At 41.9% G+C, this 17,023-nt stretch overlaps 1 protein-coding gene across 3 annotated transcripts in view; it reads left to right on the top strand.

The window, feature by feature from the left end:
* Positions 1-16,148: 16,148 nt before the first annotated feature.
* ZNF81 (zinc finger protein 81) overlaps positions 16,149-17,023 on the top strand; it is a 127,296-nt gene continuing 126,421 nt past the window's right edge. Inside the window, exon 1 of one of the 3 annotated variants that reach the window (XM_044234262.1) lies at positions 16,149-16,197. The gene's annotated coding sequence lies outside the window, so the exon portion shown is untranslated. Of the gene's footprint in view, positions 16,218-17,023 lie in introns of all 3 variants that reach the window. The other 2 variants (XM_044234264.1, XM_044234263.1) reach the window with 2 other exon arrangements.

Raw genomic sequence — 17,023 nt, 5'->3', positions numbered from 1 at the left:
ATACTTCCCAAAAACTACAGTTTAGGTCCAGATGGTTTCACAGGTGAGTTCTACCAAACACATGAAAAAGAGCTAATACATATTCTTCTCAAACTATTCCAAAAAATAGAAAAGGACAGAAAACTTCCAAATTCCTTCTGTGAGGCCAGCATTACCCTGATACCAAAACCTGATAAAGACATTACCAAAAAAGGAGAACTACAGGTCAATATTTCTGATAAACATACATGCAAAAATCCTCTATAAAATACTAGCAAACTGATTCCAACAAAATATTTTAAAAAATCACCTACCATAATCAAGTTGGATTTATTCCTGGTTTGCAAGGGTGGTTCAATATTTGCAAATCAATGAACATGATACATCACATTAATAAAGGAATGGATCAGAACCATATGATCTGGGGACCTGGGTGGCTCAGTTGGCTAAGGGTCTCTTTGGGCTCAGGTCATGATCCCAGCATCATGGAATTGAGCCCCATCTCTGGCTCTCTGCTCAGTGGGGAACCTACATCTCCCTCCCCCACTGCCTGCCACTCCTTCTGCTTGTACTCTCTCTCTCCCTCTCTCTCTGTCAAATAAATAAAATCTTAAAAAAAGAGAACCATGTGATCCTCTCAATAGATGCAGAAAACGCATTTGACAAAGTATAAGCATCCATTCTTGATAAAACCCTCAACAAAGTAGGGGTAGAGGGAATATACCTCAACATCATAGAGGCTATCTATGAAAGACCCACAGCTGATACCATCTTCAATGGGGGAAAACTGAGAGCTTTTCCTCTACAGTCAGGAACATGACAGAGACATCCCACTCTCTCCACTGTTAATTTAACATAGTACTGGAAGTCCTAGCCTCAGCAATCAGACAACAAAAAGAAATAAAAGGCATCCAAAACAGCAAGGAAGAAGTCAGACTATTCGCAGATGACATGATACTCTGTGGAAAACACGAAAGACTCCACCAAAAAATTGCTAGAATTGATACACAAATTCAGTAAGGTTATGGTATACAAAGTCAACATACAGAAATATGTTACATTTCTATACACCAATGATGAAGCAGAAGAAAGTGAAATCAAGGAATCAATCCCATTTACACTTGCACCAAAAATCACAAGATACCTAGGAATAAACCTAATCAAAGAGTTAAAAAATCCTTACTTTGAAAGCAATAAAACACTTATGAGAGAAATCAAATGAAACACAAAGAAATGAAAAGAATATTGCATGTTTGTGGATTGGAAGAACAAACATTATTACACATTTAATGTGATCCCTATCAAAATACCAATAGCATTTTTCACAGAACTAGAACAAACAATCCTAAAATTTGTATGGAACCAGAAAAGGTCCCAAATAGCGAAAGTAGTGTTGAAAAAGAAAACCAAAAGAGGAAGCATCGCAAGTCTGTACTTCAAGCTCTATTACAAAGTTGTTATCATCAAGACAGTGTGGTACTGGCACAAAACCAGACACATAGACCAATGGAACAGACTAGAGAGCCCAGAAACTGATCCACGACTCTATGTTTAACTCATCTTCAACTAAGCAGGAAAGCATAGCCAATGGAAAAAAGATAGTCTCTTCAACAAATAGTGTTGAGAAAACCAGACAGCAACATGCAAAACAAAGAACCCCTTTCTTACACCATCCACAAAATAAATTCAAAACGAATGGAAGACCTAAATGTGAGACAGGAAATCAAACAAAATCCTAGAGGAGAACACAGGCGGCAACCTCTTCTTGGTTGGTTTTTGTCCTTTCTTTTATTAATGCGATGTATCATGTTGATTGATTTGCAAATGTTGAACCATGAAGATAAAAAGCTTCTGCACAGCAAAGGAAATAGTCAACAAAACTAAAAGGCAACCCATGGAAGGGGAGAAGATACTTGCAAATGACAGATCAGATAAAGGGCTAGTATTCAAGATCCATAAAGAACTTATCAAACTCAACATCCAAAAAACAAATAATCCAGTTAAAAAATGGGCAGAAGACATGAACAAACATTTCTGCAAAGAAGACATACAAATGGCCAACAGACACATGAAAAAAGGCTCAACATCACTCGGCATCAGGGAAATAAAAATCAAAACAGGGAGATGTATGGAACTGTGGAAATACTATCTTGTACACCTGAAGCTAATATAACACTGTTAACTAAGTGGAATTTAAATTAAAACTTTTATTTTTATTTTTTTAAAGATTTTATTTATTTATTTGACAGACAGAGATCACAAGCAGGCAGACAGGCAGGCAGAGAGAGGGAGAGGAGGAAGCAGGCTCCCCGCAGAGCAGAGAGCCCGATGCGGGACTCGATTCCAGGACCCGGAGACCATGACCCCAGCCGAAGGCAGCGGCCTAACCCACTGAGCCACCCAGGTGCCCCAAACTTTTATTTTTTTAAAGATTTTATTTATTTATGTGAGAGAGACAGAGCGCATGAGCAGGGGGGAGGGGCAGAGAGAGAGGGAGAAGCATGCTCCCTGCTGAGCAGGGAACCCAACCCAGGACTCCATCTCAGGACCCAGGAATCATGACCCAAGCCGAAGGCAGACGCTTGACTGACTGAGCCACCCAGGTGCCCTAAAATTAAAACTTAAAAAAAAGGCAAAATACATGAATCAAAACCAGATAGAATTTGCAAGAAGAATTAGGGAAGCCAACACGTATAAATGGAGATTTCAACAATATTCTCTATAACTGATAGAAGAATGGATAGAAAGTGAGTAAAGATATGACACCTGATCAATGCTATTAAATACGTTTCGCTAAATAAGTGTGATAATGGTATTGTAAAACAGAGACAGATACTGAAGGAAGTAAGAATGAAATATCATTTCAGTGATTTGCTTTAAATAAAAACCCAGCAGTAGTTAACAAAACAAGATTGATCATACGCTCATAACTGTTGCAAATTATTATACATGGGTGATAGGTATAAAGGGGTTCATTATACTATTTTTATATTTCTGAGTAGCTTGAATATTATACACTACACATGGATTAGTTCTGTTTCAGTTTTGCAAGACGAAAAAGTTCTGGAGAGTAGTTGCCCAACAGTGCGAATATACTTTTTTCTTTTTTAAAGATTTTATTTATTTATTTGACAGAGAGATACAGTGAGAGAGAGAGCACAAGCAGGGGGAGTGGGAGAAGGAGAAGCAGACTCCCCGCTGAGCAGGGAGCCTGATTCTGGGCTCTATCCCAGGATCCTGGGATCATGACCTGAGCCGAAGGCAGACGCTTAACTGAGTGAGTCACCCAGGTGCCCAGGTGCCCCAACAATATGAATTTACGTAACGCTACTGAACGTTGCATGTAATATGGTTAAGATGACAACGTTTATGGTATGTGTTTTTAGTACAATAACATTAACTAAAAAGAGATATATAACTAAAAACTAAAAACTGGACCCAGGGGCACACACAGCACTCCTGTATACTTCATTTGAAAAGTTATTGGACAGGGTGCCTGGCTGGCTTGGTGGTTAAGCATCTGCCTTTGGCTTAGGTCATGATCCCAGGGTCCTGGGGTTGAGCCCCACACCGGGCTCCCTGCTCAGCGGGAAGCCTGTTTCTCCCTCTTACACTCCCCCTGCTTGTGTTCCTTCTCTCTCTGTCAAATAAGCACAAAAAATCTTTTTTAAAAAAAGTTATTGGACAGGGGCACCTGGGTGGCTCAGTGGGTTCACCCTCTGCCTTCAGCTCAGGTCATGATCTCGGGGTCCTGGAATCGAGCCCCACATCGGGCTCTCTGCTCAGCAGGGAGCCTGCTTCCTCCTCTCTCTCTGCCTGCCTCTCTGCCTACTTGTGATCTCTGTCAAATAAATAAAATATTTTAAAAAAATTACTTTCAGTAATTTTTCAGTGAGCAGAAGTTGAGAAGTTTGTGTGTGCATTATTTTAAAAGACTCTAGCTCTCTGTGCTATTTCTTGCAATGCCTCGTGAACCTACAATTATTTCAAAGTAAAAACTAGAGTACAAAAAAAGACACCAGGATGAAATTGACTTCATATGGATTTTTTTAGAGTATTTCTATACTTTCTAAATAGTTCCAGACTAGGGGTTGGCAAATTATGGGCTGCAGGTCAAATCTGGTCCATAGCTTGTATTTGTAAATTAAATTTTATTGGAAAACAATCATGTCCATTCATTTACATATTGTCTATGGCTGCCTTTGTTACAAGTTTGCCAATCCCTGTTTCAAGCAATAGGAAGAACCGGGAATATTCCAAATTCATTTTATGAAGCATTACAACCTCACCTTAGAAAAATATAGTCTTTTTTTTCAATTTATTTATTTTCAGAAAAACATTATTCATTATTTTTTCACCACACCCAGTGCTCCATGCAAGCCGTGCCCTCTATAATACCCACCACCTGGTACCCCAACCTCCCACCCCCTGAAAAATATAATCTTCATACAAACAAGCAGTTACCTGTAGATTATTTTATCCTCCAGATGCTAAGATCTTAAATAAAATATTAGCAATTTTTAAAAAGATTTTATTTATTTATTTAACAGAGAGAGATCACAAGTAAGCAGAGAGGCAGGCAGAGAGAGAGAGGAGGAAGCAGGCTCCCTGCTGAGCAGAGAGCCCGATGCGGGACTCGATCCCAGGACCCTGAGATCATGACCCGAGCTGAAGGCAGCAGCTTAACCCACTGAGCCCCCCAGGCGCCCCTAAAATATTAGCAATTTGAATCCAGCAACTACCAAAACCAAATTAACCACATGACTAAATTGGATTTTCAGGTGAGACAAAGATAGTTAGTGTTAGTACAGTTACCAGGTTTTTAAAAATTATATCAACAAATTCAAAGGAAAAAATCACAATCATATCAGTGGATATAAAAAGATATTTGACACAATTCAGCAGTAATTCTCAAACTAAAACAATACTAGAAAGAAACTATGAAAATTCAGCAAAGATCGTAGTCTCAAAATCACCAATAAGCACAGTACTAAAAGGTAAAATGCTGAAGATGTTTCTATTAAAACTAGCGACAGGATGGGGGTTGTTCCTATCACAACAGTGTTCCTATCACAACAGTGTTTTGAAAGCTCTAGCCGATTTAATTAAATATGAAGATGAAATAAACTGGATAAATATTGAGAAGGGAGAGCAAATCATTTTTAGTTGTAGGTCATAGCATTGTATATTTGGAAAATTAGCACAAGGAATTTCGGTTAAGGTGGTGGGGTACAAGAAAATGACAGCAGATTGAAACATATGGAAAGGAAAAAAATCTGTGTCTTACAATGACAACAAACACAAAACTCCTAAAAATCCCACAAAATACAAGAATGGCACTGGACTAGGAATAAGAAAGCTAATATTTATAATTCAGAGATATATTATATCTTAAGTTTTGTGTTACAAAACTTAAGCACATGGAGGGAATATTCCTGGACAGAAATATAGTAAAATAAGAACATCACTGCTTCAGTGTTAACCCTGTTGAGGTAATGAAGTGACAAGAAAAATTCCAATTCTTTTCCAACTTGGTAAAACAATTTCAAACTCTGCATGTAAATATAAAAAGCCAAGGAAATAGAGCACCTGGGTGGCTCAGGTGGTTAATCATCTGCCTTTGGATCGGGTCATGATCTTGGGGTCCTGGGATTGGGTCCTGGATCAGGCTCCCTGATCAGCGAGGACCCTGCTTCTCCCTCTGCTGCTCCCCCTGCTTGTGTTCTCTCTCTCCATTCAATAAATAAATAAAATCTTTTTTAAAAACCCAAGAAAATTATGTAAAGAAATTGTCCAGACATTGATCTTAATACATATGGGAACAGATATGACATCAGTGAGGTTCAAATGAGGGAGTACAAGGAAGTTCATTATGTAAAAGTCAGGGGAAGAGAAGAGGAATAAACAAAGGACATGAGAATGCACAGAAGGAATCTAAGGCCCATTTATCTAGAAAAGATGCTCAACTCATCAATAGGTGAAAAAAGTCAAACAGAACTAGATATAATTATTCATCCCTCAGAATGATAAAAAAAAGTGAAAAAGAACAGCATTCAGTGCTGGAGAGCATTTGGGAAAATGGGGAATCCATACACTGCTGGTGTGACTATTTCATACACTTTATATATGTATTGAGTATGTAATATATATTATATACATATATGTATATAATATAATGTGTATATCGTTTTTGAGAGTCATTTTGCAAAATTTAAAAATACACACACCTAAGGGCTCCTGGGTGGCTCAGTCGGTTAAGGGTCTGGAACTTGATCTCAGCTCAGGTTTTGATCTCAGCGTCCTGAGTTCCAGCCTCAGTTGGGTTTGAAGTCCACTTAAAAAAAAAAAAGTACACACACCTGTATCTAATAAGATGTACATACAGAAATACTAACAGGAGCAAAGAGAAATACACAAAATCCCCATCACACTGTCCTCTAGAGAGCAAACAGGTGAAAAAAATCAGAGAGGATATACAAGTTTTGGACCGCAAATCTAACAACTGGAGAACACATAGTCTTTTACAGCAATAGATTAAACATTTATGGAAAGATGCAAAGGAGTTCATAAAACAAGTCTCCACTTGTTTCAAGGAACATTCATGGCACAATTCACATTATCTGACCACTGAGAAATTAGATTAGAAATCAGTAAAATGGGGCACCTGTGTGGCTCAGTGGGTTGGGCTGCTGCCTTCCGCTCAGGTCATGATCTCGGGGTCCCGGAATCAAGTCCCGCATCGGGCTCTCTGCTCGGCAGAGAGCCTGCTTCCCTCTCTCTCTCTCTCTGCCTGCCTCTCTGCCTACTTGTGATCTCTGTCTGTCAAATAAATAGATTAAAATTTAAAAAAAAAGAAATCAGTAAAAGATTAACTGTTTACTGCAATTAGAAACGAGCTTCAAAATGATGTGTGAAATGAAAGAAACCATCATCGAAATTAAAAAAATATTTGGAAGTGAATAATAATACCCTATAGTGAATCCTATGGGTCTTAGATGGAAATGTATGGCCTTAATGCTTAAAATTAAAAAAAGTAAGGCTGACTAATAATTAGCTTGGCATCTGATCTAAAAGATCCCAACACTGAATCCACAGAAACCCCATCACTGGGGCGCCTGGATGGCTCAGTGGGTTAAGCCGCTGCCTTCGGCTCAGGTCATGATCTCAGGGTCCTGGGATCGAGTCCCCGCATCGGGCTCTCTGCTCAGCAGGGAGCCTGCTTCCTCCTCTCTCTCTCTCTCTCTCTCTCTCTCTCTCTCTGCCTGCCTCTCTGCCTACTTGTAATCTCTGTCTGTCAAATAAAATAAATAAAATCTTAAAAAAAAAAAAAAAAAAGAAACCCCATCACTGACTCTAATGCCCTCCATCACTCAGGCTACAGTACCAGATAGGCAGCTACTGCAAAACCATCAGCGCATGCCCCTGAGAACCTCTTCCATTCTGAATTCTGGCCTCTAACACCGTGGGGTCTATGGGAGAAATGGGTGGGGGGCGGTGTCTCATGTCCAAGCTCAAAAGCACTTGTGAAACTGCATTCCACAGTCAGCAAGGTGAAGTTACTTACTGGCTGTGAAAGTTTCCTTACCATCCCCAGTTCTGTTTGGCTCAGAATAAGGGTGTAGTAGAATGAATGGCACTGCTCCATGGGAGCTGCCATCTTGGAAGACAGTCTGTGCCATAAGGTGGAAAAAACTTGCCTCCTGTCTCAATGAGAAAAACAGTGGGTCTGCCCTGTGAAGGAGTTGCCCATCTTTCTTTGAGAAGACCTCTTGGTAGACAGGAGTTCTGGTCTGAAGTTCAACTTCTGGAGATGCTAAGGGGCTCCAAAGGATGTATGTAGTGAGTAGTGGGCAGGCAAGGCTAGGTAGGGAGAGACAGGCAGGAGGAAAGGAGAGCAGGGTCAGGCAGGGAGTTATGTAACCAGACTCCCAGAAATCCCAGATGTGGAGATATTTTACATGAACACCTTGTTTGTTCTCATGACAGTTTTAAGTCCACCAAGTGTGTTCTAAATATAGACATGATAGTCACAAATCCACCATGATATTGACAAGAAATTTACCAAGTTTCCTGGCCAGTTTCCTATAAAAGACAGACCATAAAAGCCCTCAGTGGCAACCCATTGGGGACCCCTCTCACTCTAGAGAGCTTTCCTTTTTATTCTCACCTCCCCTTAATAAACTTTTCACTTCACTTCACCCTACCACATCACTTCACCCTGTTGCTCATGAGATGCATTCTTAGACAATGTGAGAAAAGAACCCTTCAACAATAGGAGAGGGGAGTCATTACTAATGACAAGAAAGAATGAAAACCCTAACTGAATCTGAAATCTGTCATTGGAAGAGAGGGGAGAAATGCCACAATAGTACCTTCCCCTGGGTGATACTATAGAATGTGCTAGAAAGGACGTAGTAGAAGCAGTATAGTCCTCCACTCGCCAGAGGGAGAAAAGGCTGAGTGGTAGCATCCAGTCCTACCACCTTGGGCAGGAGCATGCGGGCCTGTTTTAGTATATGTGCTGTGGAGGCCAGCACATCGTGGGAGAGGCCCTAAACCTGTCCATAATCTCAATCAGCCCCCACGCTAACCAAGCCACCTCAACTAAAATAAAAATAAGTATCAATAAAAATAAGTTTTACATTGATATGTCAACGGTGGTTTTCTCTGTCTAATGTAATGTGTCAATAAAAGCATCTTCTAGATCACTCTATTATTCATAGCTCCTTATAAAACTAAATCTAAGTAATAATTACGCTGGTGCAGCATCACCACAAATTTTCAACATTGCCTCACAATGAGTCTGCTGCCCCGTAGTGCCTCAAATATGGAAATTAGGGAGATACCATTGCCCCTTCAGGGAATCCATCATAACTCTTCAATGGATGAACGGCTACTCATTCTTCAAAACCCAGCTCACATACCCCTTATGGGAAGCCCTTCCTGACCACAGTAGGAGAGTCCATGCCCACTGAAGGCCGTGCTGACCTAGCAGCTGGGGAGAGCTTTTTGAAAGGGCCTGGGCAAGTGTGCTTAGGTGGATCAGTTCGTTTAGTGCTTGGCTCTTGATGTCAGGGCTGTGAGTTCAAGTCTCACAAGTCTAAAGAGGTTCCCAGCAATAACGTCAATTTTGTGAGGTGTGACGATGGTACTGTGATTATGGTAATTGTGCATTATGTAATGTATCTGCACATATGTTATGATGCTGGCACATGAATATAATAATTCTCAACAAACAAATGAACATGGAAGAGGAAGGAACAATGTCAAATTTTTACAGAAAAGAAAAAAATATTTCTTTACAATGAGGAAATTAAACTTAGCCATTACCAAACAGAGGATACATAGAAACATGTTTCCAGACACGACTCACTGAGAGGGACAAATCACCCAGGCAGATTTCTTTCCCAGGCTGTTTGACCTGAATCTATTCATGAGGAAACAATTAGAAATGCAGAACCACCTACACCACAATTGGTAAACTCTCTTCAAAATGATCACGGTCATGACAGACGAAACAGGCTGGGAAAATGCTCTCAGGTTAGAGAGAGATGAGAGACTAAAGAGGTGTGATGCCATGAACGAATCCAAATGCCAGGCATGAACCCTATTTGAATTTGGGATTTAAAAGTTATATAAAGAGGGGCCCCTGGTTGGCTCAGTGGGTTAGGCTTCTGTCTTCTGCTCGGGTCATGATCCCAGGGTGCTGGGATCGAGTCCCGCATCGGGCTCTCCGCTCAGCGGGGAGCCTGCTTCTCCCTCTCTCTCTGCCTGCCTCTCTGCCTACTTGTGATCTCTCTCTCTCTCTCTGTCAAATAAATAAAATCTTTAAAAAAATAAAAGTTATAAAGAAATTTGAGGATAATTAGAAACATTTGAATTTAGGATGCACACTATTATTTTATCATTGTTAAATTTCTCTTTTTTAAGATTTTATTTATTTATTTGAGAGAGAGAGAGAAGGAGAGAGAATGCACAAGAGCCAGGGCAGGAACAGAGAAGCAGATTCCCCGCTGAGCAGGGAGCCCAATGCAGGGCTTGATCCCAGGACCCTTAACAACTGAGCCACCCAGGTGCTCCCACTGTTAAATTTCTTAAGTGTGGTAAGATTTTCAGAAGGAGCTAGGGGAGGTGATGGAAATGCCTGAAATTCAATCGTGGTGGTGGTCATACAAATCTGTACATGTATTCAAATTAGTGAACTGTACACCAAGAAGTTAATTTTACTATATGATAATTTTTAAATAAAATTGAAAGTCAGAGTGCCTGGGTGACTCAGTCAGTTAAACATTTGACTTTGGCTCAGCTCATGATCTCAGGGGCCTGGACTGAGTCTCACATCGGGTTCCCTGCTCAGCGGGAAGTCTGCTTCTCCCTCTCCCTCTTCCTCTGTCCCTCCCCTCATTCACATGTGTACATGCACATGTGCACTCACGCGCTCTCTCTCTCTCTCTCTCTCAGATAAATAAATAAAATCTTTTTTATTTAAATAAATATTTTTATTTATTTATTTGTCAGAGACAGAGGGAGAGAGAGCGAGCGAGCACAGGCAGAGGCAGAGGGAGAAGCAGGCTCCCCGCCGAGCAAGGAGCCCGATATGGGACTTGATCCCAGGACCCTGGGATCATGACCTGAGCCGAAGGCAGCTGCTCAACCAACTGAGTCACCCAGGCGTCCCAATAAATAAAATCTTTTAAAAAATTGAAAGTCATATCTCAGATTTCTTAGATGTGGGAATGGGCTTGTGGCTATGCAAAAAAAAAAAAAAAATCCTGTTCTTAGGCGTGTGGAAATATCCAAAGATGACCCAAATGAGGACAGAGACTACAAAGATTTCTACAGCAAGGGAGGTGGTCAGCATCACCTAGGAAAGCTTTATAGTGAAAATAAAGACTTCAGGTATGCCCTGTGGAAATGAATGAAGACAAACAAAATGAGAAAAAGCAAAGGCCATTCATTCCGAGCCTTCTTTAACAAGGAGGTCAGACACTGTCACTTGCCTTTTGGCAGAGACAGAGGAGTGGACAAGCTTTACCTTTAAAAAAAAAAAAGAGGGGGAAGGCTTCAGGTATGTCCTAATTGAAAAGCTGTTGGCTTTCTAATAGAAGCAGGACATCCTAGGTGATTGGTTTGGGAAGCAGATTTGGTTTTCTCTGTTTGGACCTGAGTTGGAAGTGGAGAGTGGGGGCAAAAAATGAGGAGGCTGGTCATCCTTGACCAAGTCCTGGCCATCTAGACACATTGCTGTAGAGGCAATGGTTTGGTTTCCCGGGATTGTTGCTAGAGGCTGTAGGTCAGAGTTCTATTGTCATAATACAGTTGACCCTTCAACAATGCTGGGCTTGGGGCACCTGGGTGGCTCAGTGGTTAAGTGTCTGCCTTTGGCTCAGGTCATGATCCCAGGGTTCTGGGATCGAGCCCCGCATCAGGCTCTCTACTCCATGGGAAGCCTGCTTCTCCCTCACCCACTCCCCCTGCTGTGTTCCCTCTCTCACTGTGTCTCTCTCTGTCGAATGACTAAATAAAAATCTTTAAAATAAAAAAAAAAAACAGAAAAAAACAATGCTGGGCTTGGGGTCACTGCCCGCCCCCCAACACACGCAGTGGAATAACTTTTGATTTCCCCAAAATGTAACTACTAATAGCCTACCGTTGACTCAAAGCCTTACTGATAACGTAAATAACTGATGAACACACATTTTGTGTTCTGTGTATTATGTACTGTATTCTTACAATAAAGTAAGCTAGAGAAAAGAATGTATTAAAATCAAAAGAGAAAATACATTTGCAATACTATACTGTATTTATTAAAAAAAATTCTGCCTGTAAGTAGACCTGGGTGGTAAAAACTGTTTGTTCAAGCGTCCTCTGTATACATTCTGGCCATTGTCCATTTGTATGTCCCGTTCCTTAGGAGCTACATGCTGAGTATTTGGCTTTCAGAGAGCATGAGGTCTATAGTTTATTGTAGAAAGGTATTATAAAACAAACATACTGGAGTCCTCTTTTTCTTTCATTTGCTATCTATCCTTCTCCCTCCCGTATGAACTTGGACTAGTGGATAAGCCACAAAGCTTACAAAACAATTCTTAGAAGGTACTATTCTGACGGTCTGGGGCTCCGATCGAGAAAGGGACTCAAAAACTAGAACAAACCTTTAAGGGTGAGTTTCTCTTAAGGTTAAAAAAAAAAAAAAAACTGTCACCTAAGCCCAGACTGCAAAGACACATATCCAACTTTCTCCTATAAAAACCCTAAGCCCGTTTCAGTCCGGGGTCAGGCGTGGGCTTACCTGATGCGCATTAGCTGAATACAGCCTTTAACCTCTACTTCAGTTACTTAAATAATTTTCTTTGGATATTTATTTATTTATTTATGACATTATTTTTAAAATGATGGGGCCAGTATGTATGTACAGAAGAGATTATGCAAATGTGACAAAAGTTAACAGTTGTTACACCCAGGGGGAGGGCATTTGGATGTTCGTAGTACAATTCTTTCAGCTTTTGTGTAGTGTAAAAATTTTCCATTAAAAATTTGGACCTGGGTGGCTCAGTCAGTGAAGCTTCTGCCTTCATCTCAGGTCATGATCCCAGGGTCCCCGAATCCAGTCCTGCATCGGGCTTTCTGCTCAGCGGGAACCTGCTTCTTCTTCTCCCTCTGCCATTCCCTCTGCTTGTGCTCCTGGCTCTCTCTATTTCTTTGTCAAACAAACAAACAAATAAATACATAAAATCTTTAAAAACAAACAAAAAACAAACAAACAAAAAACCGATTGGGTGCAAAATAAATAAGCTATCATTGCCTTCTGACTCCTGACATGTGTAAAGGGTTGTGACTGTTGGTCCAAACGTCCCTGCTTAGCCATTGAACCTGATGTTTTTATGAGGTTTTCCTTTACCTCTGTCAGTGGAAGATGGATAATATTTTACTATATTGTAAGATATTTCTCATCTACTAAAAGAAGACGGCATGCAAGACAAGGCTGATCAGAAGACTGTGGATACCATTCTCTGCATTTACCGTAGGACGAAGAGGTGTTCATCATTCTGTCCTTAGCTGCAGATGGGCAAATATTCTGACCTTGCAGTCTTCCTTGTTTTCAACTGGTTGCCAGGGTAAATATGAAGATTCACAACTGGCCTGCTCCAGGATTCCGCACAGTCAGTTGTAGAATTTTTTTTTAAATTTTATTTTACTTTATTTTTTTCTTTAAAGATTTTATTTATTTGTCAGAGGGAGAGCGTTCGAGCACAAGCAGGGGGAGCAGCAGGCAGAGGGAGTAGAAGTCTCCCCGCTGAGCAAGGAGCCTGATACAGGACTTGATCCCAGGACCTTGGGACCATGTTCTGAGCCAAAGGCAGATACTTAACCGACTGAGCCACCCAGGCATCCCTAGTTGCAGAGTTTGAAAGGAGACTCTGATCTCTCTGTTTGAAGTGGCAGCTCCTCTCCCCCAACATTTCTAACTCCCATTACTGTCCTATCTACCCCCGTTAGCAGTTATCAACTTTTTTTTATTTGACAGAGAGAAAGAGAGAGAGATCACAAGTAGGCAGAGAGGCAAGCAGAGGGAGAGGAAGAAGCAGGCTCCCTGCTGAGCAGAGAGCCCAATTCCGGGCTCGATTCCAGGACCCTGGGATCATGACCCGAGCTGAAGGCAGAGGCTTAACCCACTGAGCCACCCAGGCGCCCCAGAAGTTATCAACTTTTGATAAAGTGTTTTTTTTTAAAAAAAAATATTTGATTTATTTATTTGACAGACAGAGATCACAAGTAGGCGGAGAGGCAGGCAGAGAGAGAGAGGCGGAAGCAGTCTTCCCGCTGAGCAGAGAGCCCGACTCGGGACTCGATCCCAGGACCCTGAGATCATGACCTGAGCGAAGGCAGAGGCTTAACCCACTGAGCCACCCAGGCACCCCGACAAACAGTGTTTATTGCCCTCTTCCCCACTAGGATGTTGGGCTCACGAAGCCAGGAGTTTGGGGTCTGTCTTTTTTACCCATTACCAAGTACCAAGAGCAATGACTGGTCATCAATAAATATTTGATGGATGAACAAATAGGGTCTTAAATACTTACAAGTTCTCCATCTCTATAGCATTTCCTGCATTACTGCTACCGAATCAATTTTATAATTAGTTGTGTCACCCAGAGAGGCGTACAAGTCTTTTGGAGGGAATAATTTATCTTTTAAGACAGTGACCCTGGTTGAGTGTGATTTACTGCTCTCTACATGTGTGGTAAAGCTACCAAAAATAAAGCAATCACTCCACATATAGGAGAAGCAGAAATCACTTCAGTATCGGCATGAACAAGTAAATGAGTGAACAGTAAATACATAAGATCATTCTGATAAAACAAAAGGCTATGAAGAAAACTAAGGCATAGTGAGGAACTAGAGAGTAGTGGGGGTAGGTCAGGGAAGGAAGACATCTAAAGAAAAGACCTTGGAGCAGGCGTGATGGAGTGAGCCCTAGGGCCAGAGCAGGGGCTTCAGTAAGTGTCAAGGTCAAGGGGCTCCTGCTTCTCTGCTCATGCCACCATTGGATGGCATTTCTGGGCTGGGCCCAACCATCTTCTTTCCCTATTCAAGGAAGGGATGGTCATTTTCTCCCTGCACTTAGTCACTTAGACACAAAGAAGCAGCTGGGATTTCCAATCCTGACCAGACATAAGGGGTATCTAGACACAATGTTCTACACCTAAACTTTATTGTTTTCAGGAAAACGGGACTCAGTTCCCTTTGCAGTTCACACATAGCCCCATTTTGCCTTAAGGTCACCCAAACACGGCTTCATTTCTATTTCACCTGATCTTCATCATTCCTCAGAATCCTATAACTCTATCTTTTCCTTTGTTTAGTGGTTTCTTGGTTCCTCTGGTGTGTGGTCTCCCTCATTGACTGATGGATCTGTCAGACTACAAATTAGTCCCAGATGGTCTCAGGCTGAGTGCAGCACCCTCACATTCCAGACTGCGAAACTGAGCCCCAGAGAGGATGTGACTGGACAGAGAGCATCTAGTAAGTCCATACCTGAGCCTGTGTCAGGTCGCCTCAAAGTACCTTCCTCACCTGAGAATTTGGAAAAGCCTTCAGCAGGGTACAGAGCCTTCTACCTGGAGGAGATATTTGAACTTGGTTTTGAAGGAAAAGTAGGCATTCCCAGGTAAAGACCAACAGGATGTCTTCCTTTTCTACCCCAGTGACATGTCCTAGAAGGGTATGGGCATCTCCAGAATTTTTATATTAAAAGTAATATTAGGGATGGCAAACCAGTTCAAGGGTAGAATCAGTCTTGCCTTAAAGCCACATTTTTCAAAGGGCACTATCACAATGCAGATTTTATTCTATATGGAAATAAAAATAATGGTTTCCTAAAGATGTTTTTATTGACATATTGCTTCAGATTAAGGAAAAGTCAAAAAGTATTATTGGTACATATTTTATTTCATCTGGGGCTGCTGGAGTGGGAGATAATGTAGACTATGGGAGCGTCAGACCCCGCAGCCAACCCCTACAAGCACAACACAGGGGAATCTGACACTGACTTCCCTTTTTCCCTCCGTGCTATATCCTAGGAGGCTTACCCACCCCCAATTTCTTCCCCTTCTTTGCTCGTGGTATGTTCCAGGAGAGGACTGTAAACCAGTCTGACTTCTCCCCTCCGTTCACGTCGTGTGGTATCTGCCGAGAGAGAACAGCCACTGGCATCTCTGCATCTTTCCAGAAGCCCTACAGCTTCTCTGAACATTATTAGATAGATCCAGAGTACAGATCCAAAGACCCCCTCCTCCAGGACGACCGCCCAAAAGAACGTCGCCTCCCATGCTTCCCGCCACTGAGACAGGTCCACGGCTCTGCTCTGTGAGTTTAGAGGCTTCCTTACCCTCAGTACGGAATGGTCACTCCCCCAACATGGCGCATCCCACCGGATGCGCGGTCCGGGCGCGGCCATGTTCCCCGCCTGACAACGCGGCCGAGGAGCGCTGAACGCGCCAAAGCATCGATTCCGTAACATCTCCATGTTGACTCTGGGCTGACAGCGGCTTCGAATGTGGTTCTGCGCGTGTGCAGGACCACGCCCCCTTCGTTCGTTGCCCCAAACCCAGAGAAGGGGCGGTGCTAGGGGTGGTGACCGGAAGCGGCTCCGGTTCTCAGCAGTGGTTTAATAGTTGTCAGGAGGATCTCAGTGCTCTGTGTCGGAGGGATGTGGAGGTGATGGGGCCCCGGGGAGCGTGAGTGTTGGGGAATTCTGTGTGGTCAGTGGTGGAATCGGTTGTCTAACCGTGGCTGGATGATTCGATCATTATTTTGCAGGCTTTCCTCTTCTCTCAACGTTAAGGTCCTGAAGTTCACTCTAAGACCCCCAAGGTTCGGTACATTACGTTCTAAGTGTTCCCTAAAAGTTGATTTTTCTTCTGGCCGCGAGTTATTTAGAAGTGCGTTTTTAGTTTCCAGAAGTTTATTTTTTTGAATAGATTTCTAGCCTTAGTTTTCTGTGGTCAGAAAAATGTCTACGTGCAGCTCATTCCTTGAAACAGGAGGAGACTCGTGGCCTAGGCCATGGTGAATTTTTATGAATGTTCCATATTTTAATCAAAAATTATATTTAGTTGTTTGGTTGTCACCCGTGTCATACACAATTTACATTCTTTGTTGTCCTTTTCTCCTGTTCCCGAGGGGAGAGAAATTCTCCAGTGTGTTGGTGTTGGGTCCATTTCTCCTTCCTGCTGCTGTTCACGATGCATTTTGAGTTCAGTGTTGTATAAAGTGTGAGACTTAGATTGAAGCTCATCTGTTTGGACGTCCAATTACTCAGGCACCATCTGTTGAAGACTATGCTTCCTTCCTTGACTTATTTTGCACCTTTGTGAAAAATAAATGGCACATACTTGTGTGCAGCTATTTTTAGGTTCTTTATTCTGTTCCATTGATCTGTGTGTCTGTCTGGTTTTGTAATGAATGTGTGTTGAAATTCGTCAGTACTGTATGAATTTATGTGGTCTTGTGATTTTTCTTCTTTAGCTTGTTAATATGGGAG

This window comes from Neovison vison, chromosome X, assembly GCF_020171115.1.
Source record: "Neovison vison isolate M4711 chromosome X, ASM_NN_V1, whole genome shotgun sequence".
NCBI classification, from domain to species: Eukaryota; Metazoa; Chordata; class Mammalia; order Carnivora; family Mustelidae; genus Neogale; species Neogale vison.
The sequence above is the reverse complement of the archived record's forward strand: the minus strand, read 5'-3'. Positions and strand labels throughout refer to the sequence as shown.